The sequence below is a fragment of the Cervus elaphus genome, chromosome 5, assembly GCF_910594005.1.
Source record: "Cervus elaphus chromosome 5, mCerEla1.1, whole genome shotgun sequence".
NCBI lineage: Eukaryota > Metazoa > Chordata > Mammalia > Artiodactyla > Cervidae > Cervus > Cervus elaphus.
In genome coordinates, this window is record NC_057819.1 from 71,601,396 (window position 1) to 71,616,593 (window position 15,198).

Here is a 15,198-nt window from a genome sequence, read left to right on the forward strand (position 1 = left end):
TGGGTCGCCCACCTCAGCTCAAGAGGCATCCCTATTGCCCTGCCAAGCCTCGAGGAGAATCCCGAAGTGTCCCTCGCAACTAGAAAGGAGTCCTGTCGCCGTTCAACACACAGGGATTTTGAAGGGCCATCCTCACCGTAACTCGAGAACATACACTAGGTTCCCGACGCACCTCGACCAAAACCATGAGACTTCCCCCGGGAAGCGAGATGAGGCCTGATGCCCCTGCACTGAGTGAAGAGCACGTCCGTGTTCCTCATCAAAAATAAAAAGAACCTTGACTTCCTTGATGGAACTCAACATAGTCCCCAAGAACTGTGTCACAGGTCTAGAAGGACCCTGAGGTCACCGCAGCAACAAGAAAGGGCTTGTGTAACTGAAATCAACTCGAGATGAGGGCCAAATCCCCTGCATTGGCTCCAGAGCCATCCAGGATTCCCCATCAAACAGGACAAGTCGCTTGACTTCCTTTAGGAAACTCCAGAGATTCACCAAGAGCAACGTCCCATATCTAGAGGAATACCAAGTTCAGTACAGCAACTCCCCTCTCCACGAGATGAGGCCCGATTCCCCTGGACTGCATGCAGAGCAAGTCCGTGTTCCCCATCAAACCTGAAAGGAGCCTTGACTTCCTTGATGGAACTCCAGAGAGTCCCTAAGAACACTGTCACAAGTCTAGAGGGAACCTGAGGTCGCCGCAGCAACACCAAAGCGCACCTTGTACTTGAAATCAACTCGAGATGAGGCCCGATTCCCCTGCATGGTCTCCAGAGCCATTCCTCCTTCCCCATCAAACATGACAAGTGGCTTGGCTTCCTTTAGGGAACTCCAGAGATGACCCGAGAATAACGTCTGAAGTCTAGAGGACCACCAAGTTCAGCACAGCAACTCGAGAAAAGCTCCGTGTACCCCAAATCATTGCGAGATGAGAGCTGATTCCGTGGTTTCAACTCAAGAGGAATTGCAAATTTCCACAAGCACCTCACGAGGAGGCTTCTCTCAGATATAGGTATGTGAGAGGGACCCCGAGTTTACTGCATCAAGTGGAATGAACACCGAGATGCCCTGGCTCGAAATAAAGCCGGATTTCCCTGCAGTGACTTGAATGCAGGCTCGTCTTTCATCTCACAAGATGAAGGGATGTCTCAATCCCATGTGGAGACCCTAGAAACCCCTCGGTCCCCACCTCATCACGACATGATGCCTCATAATCCTTTGAAATATCCAGAGGAACACGGAGTTCAATGCATCCAAATGAGAAGAGGACTGACTCCTCTTGAAAATTGACAGGAATCCCAAAATCCGTGTGGCAACTGCAAAGGGATCCTTGGTTTCCGCCCTCACATCAAGAGGCGTCCCTATTGACCTGTCAAGCCTCGAAGAGAATTCTGAGGTGTCCCTCCTAACTAGACAGGAGTCCTGACTTCGCTGATCCAACACGAGTTTTGAAGGGCCGTCCTTGTCTTAAATCGAGAACATAACCCAGGTTCCCTCCGCAACTCGAGAAAAATTATGAGACTTTCCCCTCGCCGCGAGATGAGTCCGGATTCCCCTGCACTGTGTGCAGAGAAAGTCCGTGTTCCCCATCAAACACGAAAGGAGCCTTGACTTCCTTGATGTATCTCCAGAGAGTCCCCAAGAACACTGTCACAAGTCTAGAGGGACCCTGAGTTCCCCGCAGCAACACGAACGAGTTACTTTTACCACAAATCAACTCGAGATGTGACCCGATCCCCCTGCATTGGCTCCAGAGCCATCCCACGTTCCCAATCAACCATGACAAGTGGTTGACTTCTTTTATGCAACTCCAGAGATTCCCCGAGAACACCGTCTCAAGTCTAAGGGAACACCAAGTTCAGCACAGCAACTCAAGAAAAGCTCCGAGTACCCCAAATGATCTCGATATTAGAGCTGATTCCCTGATTTCGACTCAAGAGAAATGCCAACTTTCCACAAGCACGTCAAGAGGAGGCTTCTCTCAGCTAGACCTATGTGAGAGGGTCCCTGAATTTGCTGCCTCAAGTGAAATGGACACAGAGATGCACTGACTCGATATAAGGGCAGATTTCCTGCAGTGACTTGAATGCAGTCCCATCTTTCATCTCACAAGAAGAAGAGATGTCTGAATCCACGGTGCAGACCCTAGAGAAAGCCGTATTTCCCGGCCTCATCACAACAGGAGGCCTCACATCCCTTTGACAACTCGAGAGGCACGAGGATTTCAATGCCTCAAAAGGAGACGGTGCCTGCCTCCACTTAAAATTGATAGGAAACCCAATATCCCTGTGGCAACTGGAAAGGGACACTGGGTCTCCCGCTTCATTTCGAGAGGCGTCCCTATTGCCCTGCCAAGCCTTGTGGAGTACCCCGAGGTGTCCCTCGCAACTAGTCAGGAGTCCTGACATCGATGAATCAACACGAGTTTTGAAGGTCCATCTCCGCCGTAACTCGAGATCATAAACCAGGTTCCCGCCCCAACTCCAGAAAAATCATGAGACTTTCCCCTCACCGTGAGATGAGGCCCGATTCCCCTGCACTGCATGCAGAGCAAGTCCGTGTTCCCCATGGACACGAAAGAAGTTTTGACTTCCTTGATGGAACTCCAGAGAGTGCCCAGTAACACAGTCACAATCTTGAGGGACCCTGAGGACCCTACAGCAACATGAATCCGCACTGTGTACTCGCAGTCAACTTGAGATGTGGCCTGATTCCCCTGCATGGACTCCAGAGCCATCCCTCATTCCCCATCGAACACAACATGTGGCTTGACTTCCTTTAGGCAACTCCAGAGATTCCCCGAGGACACCGTTCCAAGATGAGAGTAACACCAAGTTCAGCACAGCAACTCGAGAAAAGCTCCATGTACCACAAAACATCTCAAAATGAGAGCTGATTCCCTGACATCGAGTCAACACGAATGCCAAATTTCCACAAGCACCTAAGAGGAGGCTCTCTCAGCGATAGGTATTTGAGAGGGACCCTGAGTTTGCTGCCTTAAGTGGAATGGACACCGAGATGTCCTGACTCGAAATAAGGCCAGACTTCCAGCAGTGACTTGAATGCAGGATCGTTTTTAATCTCACAATAAGAAGGTTTGTCTGAATCCCATGTGGAGACCCTAGAGAAAGACTTAGTTCAACGCCTCATAAAGACACGAAGCCTGACGTCCTTTTGATCCACGAGAGGCTCACGGAGGTAAATGAATCAAAAGAAGACGATGGCCTAATACTCTTGAAAATTGCTAGGAATCCCTATATACCTGTGGCAACTGCAAAGGGAAACTGGGTGACCCGCCTCACCTCGAGAGGCATCCGTATTGCCCTGCCAAGCCTCGAGAAGAATCCCAAGGTGTCCCTTGCAACTAGACAGGAGTCCTGTCACTGCTCAACCAACACGGGTTTTGAAGGTCCATCTTAGCCTTAACTCGAGAACATACCCTAGGTTCCCACCTCAACTCGACAAAAAACATGAGATGTCCCCCTGGCTGGGAGTTGAGGCACGATTCCCCTGCATTGAGTGCAGAGCAAGTTCGTGTACCCATCAAACATGAAAGGAGCCTTGACTTCCTAGATGAAACTCTACATAGTCCCCAAGAACAATGTCACAGGACTAGAGCAACCCTGAGGTTACCGCACAACACGAATGAGCTCGTGTAACTCAAATCAACTTGAGACGAGGCCCGATTCCACTGATCGGTCTCCAGAGCCATGCCGCATTACCCATCAAACAGAACAAGTGGCTTGACTTCCTTTATGAAACTCCAGAGATTCACTGAGCACTCCGTCCCATATCTAGGGGAACACCAAGTTCAGCAGTGCATCTCGAGAAAAGCTCCATGTACCTCAAATCATTTCGAGATGAGAGCTGATTCCCTGGATTCGACTCAAGAGGAATGCCAACTTGCCACAAGCAGCTCAAGAGGAGGCTTCTCTCAGATATAGGTATGTGAGAAGGACCCTGAGTTTACTGCATCAAGTGGAATGAACACCGAGATGCCCTGACTCGAAATAAGGCCGGATTTCCCTGCAGTGACTTGAATGCAGGCTCGTCTTTCATCTCACGAGATGAAGGGATGTCTCAATCCCATGTGGAGACCCTAGAAACCCCTCGGTCCCCACCTCATCACGACATGATGCCTCATAACCCTTTGAAATGTCGAGAAGAACACGGAGTTCAATGCATCAAAATGAGAAGAGGCCTGACTCCTCTTGATAATTGACAGGAATCCCAAAATCCATGTGGCAACTGCAAAGGGAACCTTGGTTTCCCCCTCACATCACGAAGCATCCCTATTGACCTGCCAAGCTTCGAGGAGAATTCTGAGGTGTCCCTCGTAACTAGACAGGTGTCCTGACTTCGCTGATCCAACACAAGTTTTGAAGGGCCATCCTCGTCTTAACTCGAGAACATAACCCAGGTTCCCTCCACAACTTGAGAAAAACTATGAGACTTTCCCCTTGCCGCGAGATGAGGCCCAATTCCCCTGCACTGCGTGCAGAGAAATTCCGTGTTCCCCATCAAACACGAAAGGAGCCTTGACTTCCTTGATCCAACTCCAGAGAATCCCCAAGAACACTGTCACAAGTATAGAGTGACCTGAGGTCTGCGCATCAACATGAAAGCACCCTGTGTACTCTAGATCAACTCAATATGAGGCCCGATTCCCCTGCATGGTCTCCAGAGCCATCCCTCGTTCCCCATCGAATACAACATGTGGCTTGACTTCCTTTAGGCTACTCCAGAGATTCCCTGAGGACACCACTACAAGAAGAGAGGAACACCAAGTTCAGCACAGCAACTCGAGAAAAGCTCCGTGTACCACAAAACATCTCAAAATGAGAGCTGATTCCCTGACATCGAGTCAACACGAATGCCAAATTTCCACAAGCACCTAAGAGGAGGCTCTCTCAGTGATAGGTATTTGAGAGGGACCCTGAGTTTGCTGCCTTAAGTGGAATGGACACCGAGATGCCCTGACTCAAAATAAGGCCAGATTTCCTGCAGTGACTTGAATGCAGGCTCGTCTTTAATCTCACAAGAAGAAGGTTTGTCTGAATCCCCTGTGGAGACAATAGTGAAAGCCATACATCCCCGCCTACTCTCGACAAGAGGCCCTACATGCATTTGACAACTCAAGACTCAAGCGGAGTTCAATGCCTCAAAAGTAGACGATGCCTGACTCCTCTTGAAAATTGATAGGAATCCCAATATTCCTGTTGCAACTGGAAAGGGACACTGGTTCTCCCACCTCACCCCTAGAGGTGTCCCTATTGCCCTGCCAAGCCTCGAGGAGAATGCCGAGGTGTCCATCACAACTAAACAGGAGTCCACACATCGCTGAAATAATAGGTGTTTTGAAGGGCCATCCCCGCCGTAATGCGAAAACATACCCTAGGTTCCCTCCGCAACTAGAAATAAACCATGAAATATACCCCTCGCCGTGAGATGAGGCCCGATTCCCTTGCATTGCGTGCAGACCAAGTCCAAGTCCATGTCAAACACGAAAGGAGCCTTGACTTCCTTGATGGAACTCCAGAGAGTTCTCAAGAACAATGTCACAAGTCTAGAGGGACCATGAGGTCACCGCAACAACACGAAAGAACCCAGTGTAAACCAAATCAACTGGAGAAGAGGCCCGATTCCACTGCATTGGCTCTGGAGCCATCCCGCATTCACCATCACACATGACACGTGGCTTGACTTCGTTTAGGCAACTCCAAAGATTCCCCAAGAACACCGTCCCAAGTCTAGAGGAACACCAAATGAAGCAGAGCAACTCCAGAAAACCTCCGTTCCCCACAAATCATCTCGAGATGAGAGCTGATTCCCTGGATTCGACTCAAGAGGAATGGCAACTTTCCACAAGCACCTCAAGAGGAGGCGTCTCTCAGATACAAGTATGTGAGAGGGACCCTGAGATTGCTGCATCAATTGGAATGGACCACGAGATGGCCTGACAAGAAATAAGTCTGGATTTACCTGAAGTGACTTGAATGCAAGCTTGTCTTTCATCTCACAAGAAGAAGGGATATCTGGATCCCCTGTGGAGACCCAGGAGAAAGCCCTATTTCCCTGCCTCATCTCGACAGGATGAATCATATCCCTTTGACCACTCTAGAGGCACGCTGAGTTAAATGCCTCAAAAGGAGACGATGCCTGACTCCTCTTGAAAATTGATAGCAATTCCAATGTCAACTTGGCATCTGGAATGGGAGCCTGGATCTCCCGCCTAACATTGAGAGGCATCCCTATTGGCCTGCCAAGCCTCGAGGAACATCCCGTGGTGTCCCGCTCAACTAGACAGGACTCCTGACTTCGCTGAGCCAACATGAGTATTTAAGAGCCATCCCCGTCGTAACTAGAGAACATAACCCAGGATGCCGATGCAACTCGAGAAAACAATGGGACTTCCCCCTCCACGCGAGATGAGGCCCAATTACCCTGCACTGTGTGTAAAGCAATCTGTGTTCCCTGACAAACACGAAAGGAGCCTTGACTTCCTTGATGTATCTCCAGAGAGTCCCCACCAACAGTATCACAAGTCTAGAGGGACCCTGATTTCCCCACAGCAACATGAACGAGCTCCTTTTACCCCAAATCAAATCGAGATGTGGCCCAATTCCCCTGCATTGGCTCTAGAGCCTTCCCACGTGCCCCATCAACCATGACAAGCTGTTGGCTTCCTTTAGACAACTCCAGAGATTCTGCAAGAACAACGTCTAAAGTCTAAGGGAACACGCAGTTCAGCACAGCAACTTGAGAAAAGCTCCGTGTACCCCAAATGATCTCGATGTTAGAGCTGATTCCCTGATTTTGACTCAAGAGAAATGCCAACTTTCCACAAGCACGTCAAGAGGAGGCTTCTCTCAGCTAGACCTATGTGAGAGGGTCCCTGACTTTGCTGCCTCAAGTGGAATGGACACAGTGATGCACTGACTCGATATAAGGGCAGATTTCCTGCAGTGACTTGAATGCAGTCTCGTCTTTCATCTCACAAGAAGAAGAGATGTCTGAATCCACTGTCCAGACCCTAGTGAAAGCCCTATTTCCCAGCCTCATCAAGACAGGAGGCTTCACATTCCTTTGACAACTCGAGAAGCACGTGGATTTCAATGCCTCAAAAGGAGACGATGCCTGACTCCTCTTGAAAATTGATAGGAAACCCAATATCCCTGTGGCAACTGGAAAGGGACCCTGTGTCTCGCACTTCATTTCGAGAGGCGTCCCTATTGCCCTGCCAAGCCTTGCGGAGTACCCTGAGGTGTCCTTCACAAATAATCAGGAGTCCTGACATCGCTGAAGAAACACGAGTTTTGTTGGGCCATCGCCGTCGTAACTAGAGAAGATACCACAGGTTCCCGACGCAACTCAAGAAAAACAATGAGACTTCCCCCTCCAGGCGAGATGAGACCCAATTCCCCTCTACTGTGTGCAGAGCAAATCTGTGTTCCCTGTCAAACAAAAAAGGAGCCTTGACTTCCATGATGGCACTCCAGATAGTCCCCAAGAACACTGTCACAAGTCTAGAGGGACCCTGAGGTCACCGCAGCAACATGAAAGAGCTTCGTGTACCCCACATCAATGTGAGATGAGGCCTGATTCCCCTGCATTGGCTCCAGACCCATCACGGGTTCCCCATCAAACAGGACAAGTGGCTTGAATTCCTTTAGGCAACTCCAGAGATTCACTGAGCGCTCCGTCCTATATCTAGGGGAACACCAAGTTCAGCAGAACAATGCGAGAAAAGCTCCATGTACCCCAAATCATGACAAGATGAGAAGTGATTCCCTGGATTCGACTCAAGAGGAATGCCAACTTTCCACAAGCAGCTCAAGAGGAGGCTTCTCTCAGATATAGGTATGTGAGAGGGACCCTGAGTTTACTGCATCAAGTGGAATGAACACCGAGATGCCCTGACTCGAAATAAGGCAGGATTTCCCTGCAGTGACTTGAATGCAGGCTCGTCTTTCATCTCACGAGATGAAGGGATGCCTGAATCCCATGTGGAGACCCTAGAAAACCCCTCGGTCCCTGCTGCATCACGACATGATGCGTCATATCCATTTGAAATGTCGAGAGGAACACGGAATTCAATGCTTCAAAACGAGAAGAGGCCTGACTCCTCTTGATAATTGACAGGAAGCCCAAAATCCGTGTGGCAACTGCAAAGGGATCCTTGGTTTCTCCCTCACATCACGAGGCGTCCCTATTGTCCTGCCAAGCCTTGAGGAGAATTCTGAGGTGTCCCTTATAACTAGACAGGAGTCCTGACTTCGCTGATCCAACACGAGTTTGGAAGGGCCATCCTCGTCTTAAATCGAGAACATAACCCAGGTTCCCTCCACAACTCGAGAAAAACTATGATACTTTCCCCTCGCCGCGAGAGGAGGCCTGAGTCCCCTGCACTGCATGCAGAGCAAGTCCGTGTTCCCCATCAAGCACGAAAGGAGACTTGACTTCCTTGATGGAACTCCAGAGAGTCCGAAAGAACACTGTCACAAGTATAGAGGGACCTTAGGTCCCTGCAGCAACATGAAAGCACTCTGTGTACTCCAGATCAACTCAATATGAGGCCCGATTCCCCTGCATTGGCTCCAGACCCATCACGGGTTCCCCATCAAACAGGACAAGTGGCTTGAATTCCTTTAGGCAACTCCAGAGACTCATGGAGCGCTCTGTCCTATATCTAGGGGAACACCAAGTTCAGCAGAACAACGTGAGAAAAGCTCCATGTACCCCAAATCATGTCAAGATGAGAAGTGATTCCCTGGATTTGACTCAAGAGGAATGCCAACTTCCCACAAGCAGCTCAAGAGGAGGCTTCTCTCAGATATAGGTACGTGAGAGGGATCCTGAGTTTACTGCATCAAGTGGAATGAACACCGAGATGCCCTGACTCGAAATAAGGCCGGATTTCCCTGCAGTGACTTGAATGCAGGCTCGTCTTTCATCTCACGAGATGAAGGGATGTCTGAATACCATGTGGAGACCCTAGAAAACCCTTCAGTCCCCGCCTCATCCATGAGGCCTCATAAACCTTTGAAATGTCGAGAGGAACACGGAATTCAATGCTTCAAAACGAGAAGAGGCCTGACTCCTCTTGATAATTGACAGGAATCCCAAAATCCGTGTGGCAACTGCAAAGGGAATCTTGGTTTCCCGCCTCACATCACGAGGCGTCCCTACTGACCTGCCAAGCCTCAAGGAGAATTCTGAGGTGTCCCTCGTAACTAGACAGCAGTCCTGACTTTGCTGATCCAACACGAGTTTTGAAGGGCCATCCTCGTCTTAACTCGAGAACATAACCCAGGTTCCCTCCGCAACTCGAGAAAAACTATGAGACTTCCTCGACGCCGCGACATGAGGCCCGATTCCCCTGCACTACGTGCAGAGAAAGTGCGTGTTCCCCATCAAACATGAAAGGAGCCATGACTTCCTTGATGGAACTCCAGAGAGTCCCCAAGAACACTGTCACAAGTATAGAGGGACCCTGAGGTCCCCGCAGCAACATGAAAGCACTCTGTGTACTCCAGATCAACTCAAGATGAGGCCCGATTCCCCTGCATGGTCTCCAGAGCCATCCCTCATTCCCCATCGAACACAACATGATGCTTGACTTCCTTTAGGCAACTCCAGAGATTCCCTGAGGACACCATTACAAGAAGTGAGGAACACCAAGTTCAGCACAGCAACTCGAGAAAAGCTCCGTGTACCAGAAAACATCTCAAAATGAGAGCTGATTCCCTGACATCGACTCAACTCGAATGCCAAATTTCCACAAGCACCTAAGAGGAGGCTCTCTCAGCTATAGGTATTTGAGAGAGACTCTGAGTTTGCTGTCTTAAGTGGAATGGACACCGAGATGCCCTGACTCGAAATAAGGCCGGACTTCCAGCATTGACTTGAAGCAGGCTCGCCTTTAATCTCACAATAAGAAGGTTTGTCTGAATCCCCTGTAGAGACCATCATGAAAGCCATACATCCCCGCCTACTCTCGACAGGAGGCCCTACATGCCTTTGACAACTCGAGAGGCAAGCGGAGTTCAATGCCTCAAAAGTAGACGATGCCTGACTCCTCTTGAAACTTGATAGAAATCCCAATATCCCAGTGGCAACTGGAAAGGGACACTGGGTCTCCCACCTCACCTCGAGAGGCGTCCCTATTGTCCTGCTAAGCCTCGAGGAGAATGCCGAGGTGTCCATCGTAACTAAACAGGAGTCCACACATCGCTGAAATAATACTACTTTTGAAGGGCCATCCGCTCTGTAATTCGAGAACATACCCCAGGTTCCCTCCACCACTAGAGAAAACCATGAAACTTAACCCTCCCCGCGAGACGAGGCCCGATTCCCATGCACTGCGTGCAGAGCAAGTCTGTGTTCCCCATCAAACAAGAAAGGAGCCTTGACTTCCTTGATGGATGTCCAAAGAGTCCCCAGGAACCCTGTCACAAGTATAGAGGGACCCTGAGGTCCCCGCAGCAATGCGAGGGCACTCTCTGTACTCCAGATCAACTCCAGATGAGGCCAGATTCCCCTGCATGGTCTCCAGAGCCATCCCGCCTTCCCCATCAAACACTACAAGTGGCTTGACTTCCTTTAGGCAACTCCAGAGATTCCCCGAGGACATTGTCCCAAGACGAGAGGAACACCAAGTTCAGCACAGCAACACGAGAAAAGTTCCATGTTCCACAAAACATCTCGAAATGAGAGCTGATTCCCTGACTTTGACTTGACACGAATGCCAAAACTCCACAAGCACCTAAGAAGAGGCTCTCTCAGCTATAGGTATTTGAGAGGGACCGTGAGTTTCCTGCCTTAAGTGGAATAGACACCGAGATGCCGTGACTCAAATTAAGGCCAGATTTCTTGCAGTGACTTGAATGCAGGCTCCACTTATTCTCACAAGAAGAAGGGTAGTCTGAATCCCCTGTGGAGACAATAGTGAAAGCCATACATCCCCGCCTCATCTCGACAGGAGGCCCTACATGCCTTTGACAACTCGAGAGGCAAGCGGAGTTCAATGCCTCAAAAGTAGACGATGCCTGACTCCTCTTGAAAATTGATAGAAATCCCAATCTCCCTGTGGCAACTGGAAAGGGACACTGGGTCTCTTGTCTCACTTCGAGAGGAGTCCCTATTGCCCTGCCAAGCCTCGAGGAGAATGCCGAGGTGTCCATTGCAACTAAACATGAGTCCACACATCGCTGAAATAATACGACTTTTGAAGGGCCATCCCTGCCGTAACGCGGGAACATACCCCAGATTCCCTCCGCAACTAGAGACAAACCATGAATTATACCCCTCGCCGTGAGATGAGGCCTGATTCCCTTGCATTGCGTGCAGACCAAGTCCAAGTCCTTGTCAAACATGAAAGGAGCCTTGACTTCCTTGATGGAACTCCAGATAGTCCCCAAGAACACTGTCACAAGTCTAGAGGGACCCTGAGGTCACCGCAGCAACACGAAAGAGCTTCGTGTAACCCAAATCAATGTGAGATGAGGCCCAATTCCCCTGCATTGGCTCCAGAGCCATCACGGGTTCCCCATCAAACACGACAAGTGGCTTGACTTCCTTTATGCAACTCCAGAGATTCCCCGAAACACCGACTCAAGTTTAGTGGAATACCAGTTCAGCACAGCAACTCGAGAAGATCTCTGTGTACCCCAAATCATCTCGAGATGAGAGCTGATTCCCTGGATTCAACTCAAGAGGAATGCCAACTTTCCACAAGCAGCTCAAGCGGAGGCTTTTCTCAGCTCTAGGTATGTGAGAGGGCCCCTGAGTTTGCTGCCTCAAGTGAAATGGACACCGAGATGACCTGACTGCAAATAAGGCCGGATTTCCCTGCAGTGACTTGAATGCAGGCTCGTCTTTCATCTCATAAGATGAAGAGATGTCTGAATCCCCTGTGGAGACCATAGAAAAACCCCTAGTCCCCCGCCTCATCTCGACAGGAGGCCTCACATCCCTTTGACAACATGAGAGGCACACGGAGTTCAATGCTTCAAAGAACACAATGACTGAGTCCTCTTGAAAACTGACAGGAATCCCAGTATCACTGTGTCAACTTGAAAGGACACTGGGTCTCCCAACTCACCTTGATAGGCGTCCCTATTGCCCTGTCAATCCTCGAAGAGAATCCCGAGTTGTCCCTCACAACTAGACAGTAGTTATGACGTTGCTGAAAAAACATGAGTTTTGAGGGGCCATCACTGTCATCATTCAAGAAAATAACCAAGGTTCCCTCCACAACTCGAGAAAAACCATAAGACTTCCCGCTCAAAGAGAGATGAGATCAGATTCCCCTGCATTGCGTGCAGAGCAATTCCGTGTTCCCCATCAAAGAAGAACGGAGCCTTGACTTCCTTGATGAAACTCCAGAGAGCCTCAATAACACTAACACAATTCTAAGGGACCTTGAGGTCCCCTCAGCAGCACGAAAGAGCTCGGTGTACCCCAAATCAACTCGAGATGAGGCCAGATTCCCCTACATTTGCTCCAGAGCCATCCAGCGTTCCCCATCAAACATGACAAGTGCCTCGACTTCCTTTAGGCAACTCCAGAGTTTCCCCATGAATACCGTCTCAAGTCTAAAGGAACACCAAGTTCAACACAGCAACGCGAGAAAAGCTCCATGTGCCCCAAATCATCTCGAGATGAGAGCTGATTTGCTGGCTTTGAATCAAGAGGAATGCCAACTTTCAACAAGCCCCTCAAGGGGAGGCTTCTCTCAGCTATACGTATGTGAGAGGGACCCTGATTTTGCTGCGTCAAGTGGAATGGTCACCGAGATACAATGACTCGAAATAAGGCCAGATTTCCCTGCAGTGACATGAATGCAGGCTTGTCTTTCATCTCAAAAGATGAAGGGATGTCTGAATCCCCTGTGGAGACTCTAGAGAAAGCCCTAGTTCCCCGCCTCCTCTCGACAGGAGGCCTCTCATCCCTTTCACAACTCGAGAGGAACACAGAGTTCAATGCTTCAAAAGTAGACGATGACTGACTCCTCTTGAAAATTGACAGGAATCCCAGTATCCCTGTAGCAACTTGAAAGTGACAGCGGGTCTCCCTACTCACCTCCAGAGGCGTCCCTATTGCCCAGCCAAGCTGCGAAGAGAATCCCAAGGTAACCCTCGCAACTAGATAGGAGTTCTGACATCGCTGAACAAACACGAGTTTTGAGGGACCATCCCCATTGTAAGTCGAGAATATAAACCCAGGTTCCCTCCGTAACTCGAGAAATACCATGAGACTTCCCGTTCGATGAGAGTTGAGACCAGATTCCCCTGCACTGAGTGCAGAGCAAGTCCGTGTTCCCCATCAAACACGAAAGGAGCCTTGACTTCCTAGATGGAACTCCACAGAGTTTCCAAGAACACTCTCACAAGTAGAGAGTTCCCCGCAGCAACACAAAAGCGCTCTGTGTATTCCAAATCAAGTAGAGATGAGGCCCGATTCCCCTGTAATGCATGCAGAGTAAGTCCGTGTTCCCCATCAAACACGAAAGGAGCTTTGATTTCCTTGATGGACCTACAGAGAGACCCCAAGAACACTGTGACAAGTCTAGAGGGACCCTGAGTTCCCCGCAGCAACATGAAACTGCTCCGTGTACTCCAAATCAAATCGAGATGAGGCCTGATTCCCCTGCATTGTCTCCAGAGCCATCCCACGTTACCCATCATACATGACAAGGGGCTTACTTCCTTTAGGCAACTCCAGAGTTTCCCTGACAATACAGTCTCAAGTCTAAAGGAACACCAAGTTCAACACAGCAACTCAAGAAAAGTTCCGTGTGCCCCAAATCATCTCGAGATAAGGTCTGATTCCCTGGCTTCAACTCAAAAGGAATGCCAACTTTCCACAAGCCCTTCAAGAGGAGGCTTCTCTCAGCTATAGCTATGTGAGAGGGACACTGAGTTTGCTGCGTCAAGTGGAATGGTCATTGACATGCCGAGACTCGAAATAAGGCTGGATTTCCCTGCAGTGACATGAATGCAGGCTTGTTTTTCTTCTTAAAAGATGAAGGGATGTCTGAATCCTCTGTGGAACCCTAGAGAAAGCCTTAGTTCCCCGCCTCATCTCGACAGGAGGCCTTACATCCCTTTCACAACTCGAGAGGAACACGGAGTTCAGTGCTTCAAAAGTAGAAGATGACTGACTCCTCTTGAAAATTGACAGGAATCCCAGTATCCCTGTGGCAACTTGTAAGGACACTCGGTCTCCCTCCTCACCTCGAGAGGCGTTCCTATTGCCCTGCCAAGCCTCGAAGAGAATCCTGAGTTGTCCCTTGCAACTAGACAGGAGTTTGACATCGCTGAACAAACACGAGTTTTGAGGGGCCATCCCCGTCGTCACTCGAGAATATAACCAAGGTTCCCTCCGCAACTCGAGAAAAACCATAAGACGTCCCCCTCCATGAGAGATGAGATCAGATTCCCCTGCATTGCGTGCAGAGCAATTCTGTGTTCCCCATCAAACAAGAAAGGAGCCTTGACTTCCTAGATGGAACTCCAGAGAGTCCCCAAGAACACTCTCACAAGTAGAGAGTTCCCCGCAGCAACACAAAAGGATTCCGTGTATTCCAAATCATGTTGAGATGAGGCCTGATTCCCCTTCAATGCATGCAGACTAAGTCCGTGTTCCGCATCAAGCACGAAAGGAGCCTTGACTTCCTTGATGGATCTCCAGAGAGACCCCAAGAACACTGTCACAAGTCTAGAGGGACTCTGAAGTCCCAGCAACAACATGAAAAGGCTCTGTGTACTCCAAATCAAATCAAGATGAGGCCCGATTCCCCTGCATTGTCTCCAGAGCCATCCCGTATTCCCCATCAAACAGAACAAGTGGCTTGACTTCTTTAGGCAACTTCAGAGATTACCCAAGAATACCGTCTCAAAATAGAGGAATACCAAGTTCAGCACAGCAACCGGAGAAAAACTCCGTGTACCCCAAATCACCTCGAGATGAGAGCTGATTCCCTGGCTTTGACTCAAGGGGAATGCCAACTTTCCACAAGCACCTCATGAGGAGGCTTCTCTCAGCTATATGTATGTGAGACTGACCCTGAGTTTGCGGCCTGAAGTGGAATGGACAGCGAGATGCCCTGACTCGAAATAAGGCCGGAATTCCCTGCAGTGACTTGAATGCAGGCTCTTCTTTCATCTCACAAGACGAAGGGATGTCTGAATACCCTGT